At 41.0% G+C, this 7,661-nt stretch overlaps 1 non-coding gene across 1 annotated transcript; it reads left to right on the forward strand.

Moving 5' to 3' along the window:
* Positions 1–6,912: 6,912 nt before the first annotated feature.
* TRNAE-UUC (transfer RNA glutamic acid (anticodon UUC)) lies at positions 6,913–6,984 on the forward strand. The gene has a single exon. It is a non-coding gene; the product is annotated as a tRNA-Glu (tRNA).
* The last annotated feature ends 677 nt before the right edge of the window (positions 6,985–7,661 follow it).

Consider the following 7,661-nt stretch of genomic DNA (forward strand, 5'->3'; position numbering starts at 1 on the left):
TTCGACTCTCTCAATATGTTCTGAAGCAGATTTAGTGTTGTTTCCCTAAACATTGCTGTGATTCTTGTGGCGCTCACAGAAAGTATGAAAAGGCTCCAAATATGTGCGTTGGTGGTCTAGTGGTGAGCATAGCTGCCTTCCAAGCAGTTGACCTGGGTTCGATTCCCGGCCAACGCAACTTCTAGTGTTTTTGAACAGTTTTTATGTAGAACCAGATGAAGTGATGTTTCCTAGAAAGTTTTTGAATTTCTCATACTAGTAAAGGAACATGCAAAAATGCAGCGCTTTTCCTTTTTCCAAACTTTTCTTCGACTCTCTCAATATGGTCTGAAGCAGATTTAGTGTTGTTTCCCTAAACATTGCCTTGATTCTTGTGGCGCTCAGAGAAAGTATGAAAAGGCTCCAAATATGTGCGTTGGTGGTATAGTGGTGAGCATAGCTGCCTTCCAAGCAGTTGACCCGGGTTCGATTCCCGGCCAATGCAACTTCTAGTGTTTTTGAACAGTTTTGATGTAGAACCAGATGAAGTGATGTTTCCTAGAAAGTTTTTGAATTTCTCATACTAGTGAAGGAACATGCAAAAATGCAGCGCTTTTCCTTTTTCCAAATTTTTCTTCGACTCTCTCAATATGGTCTGAAGCAGATTTAGTGTTGTTTCCCTAAACATTGCCTTGATTCTTGTGGCGCTCAGAGAAAGTATGAAGACTGCAAATATGTGCGTTGGTGGTATAGTGGTGAGCATAGCTGCCTTCCAAGCAGTTGACCCGGGTTCGATTCCCGGCCAACGCAACCTCTATCTTTTTTGAACAGTTTTTAAGTAGTCAGAACCAGATGAAGTGATGTTTCCTAGAAAGTTTTTGAATTTCTCATACTAGTGAAAGAACATGCAAAAATGCAGCGCTTTTCCTTTTTCCAAACTTTTCTTCGACTCTCTCAATATGTTCTGAAGCAGATTTAGTGTTGTTTCCCTAAACATTGCCTTGATTCTTGTGGCGCTCAGAGAAAGTATGAAAAGGCTGCAAATATGTGCGTTGGTGGTATAGTGGTGAGCATAGCTGCCTTCCAAGCAGTTGACCCGGGTTCGATTCCCGGCCAACGCAACCTCTATCTTTTTTGAACAGTTTTTAAGTAGTCAGAACCAGATGAAGTGATGTTTCCTAGAAAGTTTTTGAATTTCTCATACTAGTGAAAGAACATGCAAAAATGCAGCGCTTTTCCTTTTTCCAAACTTTTCTTCGACTCTCTCAATATGTTCTGAAGCAGATTTAGTGTTGTTTCCCTAAACATTGCCTTGATTCTTGTGGCGCTCAGAGAAAGTATGAAAAGGCTGCAAATATGTGCGTTGGTGGTATAGTGGTGAGCATAGCTGCCTTCCAAGCAGTTGACCCGGGTTCGATTCCTGGCCAACGCAACTTCTAGTGTTTTTGAACAGTTTTGATGTAGAACCAGATGAAGTGATGTTTCCTAGAAAGTTTTTGAATTTCTCATACTAGTAAAGGAACATGCAAAAATACAGCGCTTTTCCTTTTTCCAAACTTTTCTTCGACTCTCTCAATATGGTCTGAAGCAGATTTAGTGTTGTTTCCCTAAACATTGCCTTGATTCTTGTGGCGCTCAGAGAAAGTATGAAAATGCTGCAAATATGTGCGTTGGTGGTATAGTGGTGAGCATAGCTGCCTTCCAAGCAGTTGACCCGGGTTCGATTCCCGGCCAACGCAACCTCTATCTTTTTTGAACAGTTTTTAAGTAGTCAGAACCAGATGAAGTGATGTTTCCTAGAAAGTTGTTGAATTTCTCATACTAGTGAAAGAACATGGAAAAATGCAGTGCTTTTCCTTTTTCCAAACTTTTCTTCGACTCTCTCAATATGGTCTGAAGCAGATTTAGTGTTGTTTCCCTAAACATTGCGTTGATTCTTGTGGCGCTCAGAGAAAGTATGAAAAGGCTGCAAATATGTGCGTTGGTGGTATAGTGGTGAGCATAGCTGCCTTCCAACCAGTTGACCCGGGTTCGATTCCCGGGCCAACGCAACTTCTGTCTTTTTTGAACAGTTTTTAAGTAGTCAGAACCAGATGAAGTGATGTTTCCTAGAAAGTTTTTGAATTTCTCATACTAGTGAAAGAACATGCAAAAATGCAGCGCTTTTCCTTTTTCTAAACTTTTCTTCGACTCTCTCAATATGTTCTGAAGCAGATTTAGTGTTGTTTCCCTAAACATTGCCTTGATTCTTGTGGCGCTCAGAGAAAGTGTGAAAAGGCTGCAAATATGTGCGTTGGTGGTATAGTGGTGAGCATAGCTGCCTTCCAAGCAGTTGACCCGGGTTCAATTCCCGGCCAACGCAATTTCTAGTGTTTTTGAACAGTTTTGATGTAGAACCAGATGAAGTGATGTTTCCTAGAAAGTTGTTGAATTTCTCATACCAGTAAAGGAACATGCAAAAATGCAGCGCTTTTCCTTTTTCCAAACTTTTCTTCGACTCTCTCATTATGGTCTGAAGCAGATTTAGTGTTGTTTCCCTAAACATTGCCTTGATTCTTGTGGCGCTCAGAGAAAGTATGAAAAGGCTGTAAATATGTGCGTTGGTGGTATAGTGGTGAGCATAGCTGCCTTCCAAGCAGTTGACCCGGGTTCGATTCCCTGCCAACGCAACCTCTATCTTTTTTGAACAGTTTTTAAGTAGTCAGAACCAGATGAAGTGATGTTTCCTAGAAAGTTTTTGAATTTCTCATAGTAGTAAAGGAACATGCAAAAATGCAGCGCTTTTCCTTTTTCCAAACTTTTCTTCGACTCTCTCAATATGGTCTGAAGCAGATTTAGTGTTGTTTCCCTAAACATTGCCTTGATTCTTGTGGCGCTCAGAGAAAGTATGAAAAGGCTGCAAATATGTGCGTTGGTGGTATAGTGGTGAGCATAGCTGCCTTCCAAGCAGTTGACCCGGGTTCGATTCCCGGCCAACGCAACCTCTATCTTTTTTGAACAGTTTTTAAGTAGTCAGAACCAGATGAAGTGATGTTTCCTAGAAAGTTTTTGAATTTCTCATACTAGTGAAAGAACATGCAAAAATGCAGCGCTTTTCCTTTTTCCAAACTTTTCTTCGACTCTCTCAATATGTTCTGAAGCAGATTTAGTGTTGTTTCCCTAAACATTGCCTTGATTCTTGTGGCGCTCAGAGAAAGTATGAAAAGGCTGCAAATATGTGCGTTGGTGGTATAGTGGTGAGCATAGCTGCCTTCCAAGCAGTTGACCCGGGTTCGATTCCTGGCCAACGCAACTTCTAGTGTTTTTGAACAGTTTTGATGTAGAACCAGATGAAGTGATGTTTCCTAGAAAGTTTTTGAATTTCTCATACTAGTAAAGGAACATGCAAAAATACAGCGCTTTTCCTTTTTCCAAACTTTTCTTCGACTCTCTCAATATGGTCTGAAGCAGATTTAGTGTTGTTTCCCTAAACATTGCCTTGATTCTTGTGGCGCTCAGAGAAAGTATGAAAATGCTGCAAATATGTGCGTTGGTGGTATAGTGGTGAGCATAGCTGCCTTCCAAGCAGTTGACCCGGGTTCGATTCCCGGCCAACGCAACCTCTATCTTTTTTGAACAGTTTTTAAGTAGTCAGAACCAGATGAAGTGATGTTTCCTAGAAAGTTGTTGAATTTCTCATACTAGTGAAAGAACATGGAAAAATGCAGTGCTTTTCCTTTTTCCAAACTTTTCTTCGACTCTCTCAATATGGTCTGAAGCAGATTTAGTGTTGTTTCCCTAAACATTGCGTTGATTCTTGTGGCGCTCAGAGAAAGTATGAAAAGGCTGCAAATATGTGCGTTGGTGGTATAGTGGTGAGCATAGCTGCCTTCCAACCAGTTGACCCGGGTTCGATTCCCGGGCCAACGCAACTTCTGTCTTTTTTGAACAGTTTTTAAGTAGTCAGAACCAGATGAAGTGATGTTTCCTAGAAAGTTTTTGAATTTCTCATACTAGTGAAAGAACATGCAAAAATGCAGCGCTTTTCCTTTTTCTAAACTTTTCTTCGACTCTCTCAATATGTTCTGAAGCAGATTTAGTGTTGTTTCCCTAAACATTGCCTTGATTCTTGTGGCGCTCAGAGAAAGTGTGAAAAGGCTGCAAATATGTGCGTTGGTGGTATAGTGGTGAGCATAGCTGCCTTCCAAGCAGTTGACCCGGGTTCAATTCCCGGCCAACGCAATTTCTAGTGTTTTTGAACAGTTTTGATGTAGAACCAGATGAAGTGATGTTTCCTAGAAAGTTGTTGAATTTCTCATACCAGTAAAGGAACATGCAAAAATGCAGCGCTTTTCCTTTTTCCAAACTTTTCTTCGACTCTCTCATTATGGTCTGAAGCAGATTTAGTGTTGTTTCCCTAAACATTGCCTTGATTCTTGTGGCGCTCAGAGAAAGTATGAAAAGGCTGCAAATATGTGCGTTGGTGGTATAGTGGTGAGCATAGCTGCCTTCCAAGCAGTTGACCCGGGTTCGATTCCCTGCCAACGCAACCTCTATCTTTTTTGAACAGTTTTTAAGTAGTCAGAACCAGATGAAGTGATGTTTCCTAGAAAGTTTTTGAATTTCTCATAGTAGTAAAGGAACATGCAAAAATGCAGCGCTTTTCCTTTTTCCAAACTTTTCTTCGACTCTCTCAATATGGTCTGAAGCAGATTTAGTGTTGTTTCCCTAAACATTGCCTTGATTCTTGTGGCGCTCAGAGAAAGTATGAAAAGGCTGCAAATATGTGCGTTGGTGGTATAGTGGTGAGCATAGCTGCCTTCCAAGCAGTTGACCCGGGTTCGATTCCCGGCCAACGCAACCTCTATCTTTTTTGAACAGTTTTTAAGTAGTCAGAACCAGATGAAGTGATGTTTCCTAGAAAGTTTTTGAATTTCTCATAGTAGTAAAGGAACATGCAAAAATGCAGCGCTTTTCCTTTTTCCAAACTTTTCTTCGACTCTCTCAATATGGTCTGAAGCAGATTTAGTGTTGTTTCCCTAAACATTGCCTTGATTCTTGCGGCGCTCAGAGAAAGTATGAAAAGGCTGCAAATATGTGCGTTGGTGGTATAGTGGTGAGCATAGCTGCCTTCCAAGCAGTTGACCCGGGTTCGATTCCCGGCCAACGCAACCTCTATCTTTTTTGAACAGTTTTTATGTAGAACCAGATGAAGTGATGTTTCCTAGAAAGTTGTTGAATTTCTCATACTAGTAAAGGAACATGCAAAAATGCAGCGCTTTTCCTTTTTCCAAACTTTTCTTCGACTCTCTCAATATGTTCTGAAGCAGATTTAGTGTTGTTTCCCTAAACATTGCCTTGATTCTTGTGGCGCTCAGAGAAAGTATGAAAAGGCTGCAAATATGTGCGTTGGTGGTATAGTGGTGAGCATAGCTGCCTTCCAAGCAGTTGACTCGGGTTCGATTCCCGGCCAACGCAACCTCTATCTTTTTTGAACAGTTTTTAAGTAGTCAGAACCAGATGAAGTGATGTTTCCTAGAAAGTTTTTGAATTTCTCATAGTAGTAAAGGAACATGCAAAAATGCAGCGCTTTTCCTTTTTCCAAACTTTTCTTCGACTCTCTCAATATGGTCTGAAGCAGATTTAGTGTTGTTTCCCTAAACATTGCCTTGATTCTTGCGGCGCTCAGAGAAAGTATGAAAAGGCTGCAAATATGTGCGTTGGTGGTATAGTGGTGAGCATAGCTGCCTTCCAAGCAGTTGACCCGGGTTCGATTCCCGGCCAACGCAAACTCTATCTTTTTTGAACAGTTTTTAAGTAGTCAGAACCAGATGAAGTGATGTTTCCTAGAAAGTTTTTGAATTTCTCATACTAGTGAAAGAACATGCAAAAATGCAGCGCTTTTCCTTTTTCCAAACTTTTCTTCGACTCTCTCAATATGTTCTGAAGCAGATTTAGTGTTGTTTCCCTAAACATTGCCTTGATTCTTGTGGCGCTCAGAGAAAGTATGAAAAGGCTGCAAATATGTGCGTTGGTGGTATAGTGGTGAGCATAGCTGCCTTCCAAGCAGTTGACACGGGTTCCATTCCCGGCCAACGCAATTTCTAGTGTTTTTTAACAGTTTTGATGTAGAACCAGATGAAGTGATGTTTCCTAGAAAGTTTTTGAATTTCTCATACTAGTGAAGGAACATGCAAAAATGCAGCGCTTTTCCTTTTTCCAAACTTTTCTTCGACTCTCTCAATATGTTCTGAAGCAGATTTAGTGTTGTTTCCCTAAACATTGCCTTGATTCTTGTGGCGCTCAGAGAAAGTATGAAAAGGCTGCAAATATGTGCGTTGGTGGTATAGTGGTGAGCATAGCTGCCTTCCAAGCAGTTGACACGGGTTCCATTCCCGGCCAACGCAATTTCTAGTGTTTTTTAACAGTTTTGATGTAGAACCAGATGAAGTGATGTTTCCTAGAAAGTTTTTGAATTTCTCATACTAGTGAAGGAACATGCAAAAATGCAGCGCTTTTCCTTTTTCCAAACTTTTCTTCGACTCTCTCAATATGGTCTGAAGCAGATTTAGTGTTGTTTCCCTAAACATTGCCTTGATTCTTGTGGCGCTCAGAGAAAGTATGAAAAGGCTGCAAATATGTGCGTTGGTGGTATAGTGGTGAGCATAGCTGCCTTCCAAGCAGGTGACCCGGGTTCGATTCCCGGCCAACGCAACCTCTATCTTTTTTGAACAGTTTTTAAGTAGTCAGAACCAGATGAAGTGATGTTTCCTAGAAAGTTTTTGAATTTCTCATACTAGTAAAGGAACATGCCAAAAATGCAGTGCTTTTCCTTTTTCCAAACTTTTCTTCGACTCTCTCAATATGTTCTGAAGCAGATTTAGTGTTGTTTCCCTAAACATTGCCTTGATTCTTGTGGCGCTCAGAGAAAGTATGAAAAGGCTGCAAATATGTGCGTTGGTGGTATAGTGGTGAGCATAGCTGCCTTTCAAGCAGTTGACCCGGGTTCGATTCCCGGCCAACGCAACCTCTATCTTTTTTGAACAGTTTTTAAGTAGTCAGAACCAGATGAAATGATGTTTCCTAGAAAGTTTTTGAATTTCTCATACTAGTGAAAGAACATGCAAAAATGCAGCGCTTTTCCTTTTTCCAAACTTTTCTTTGACTCTCTCAATATGGTCTGAAGCAGATTTAGTGTTGTTTCCCTAAACATTGCCTTGATTCTTGCGGCGCTCAGAGAAAGTATGAAAAGGCTGCAAATATGTGCGTTGGTGGTATAGTGGTGAGCATAGCTGCCTTCCAAGCAGTTGACCCGGGTTTGATTCCCGGCCAACGCAACCTCTATCTTTTTTGAACAGTTTTTAAGTAGTCAGAACCAGATGAAGTTATGTTTCCTAGAAAGTTTTTGAATTTCTCATACTAGTAAAGGAACATGCAAAAATGCAGCGCTTTTCCTTTTTCCAAACTTTTCTTCGACTCTCTCAATATGGTCTGAAGCAGATTTAGTGTTGTTTCCCTAAACATTGCCTTGATTCTTGTGGCGCTCAGAGAAAGTATGAAAAGGCTGCAAATATGTGCGTTGGTGGTATAGTGGTGAGCATAGCTGCCTTCCAAGCAGTTGACCCGGGTTCGATTCCCGGCCAACGCAACCTCTATCTTTTTTGAACAGTTTTTAAGTAGTCAGAACCAGATGAAGTGATGTT

The sequence above is a fragment of the Engystomops pustulosus genome, chromosome 3, assembly GCF_040894005.1.
Source record: "Engystomops pustulosus chromosome 3, aEngPut4.maternal, whole genome shotgun sequence".
Classification (NCBI taxonomy): Eukaryota; Metazoa; Chordata; class Amphibia; order Anura; family Leptodactylidae; genus Engystomops; species Engystomops pustulosus.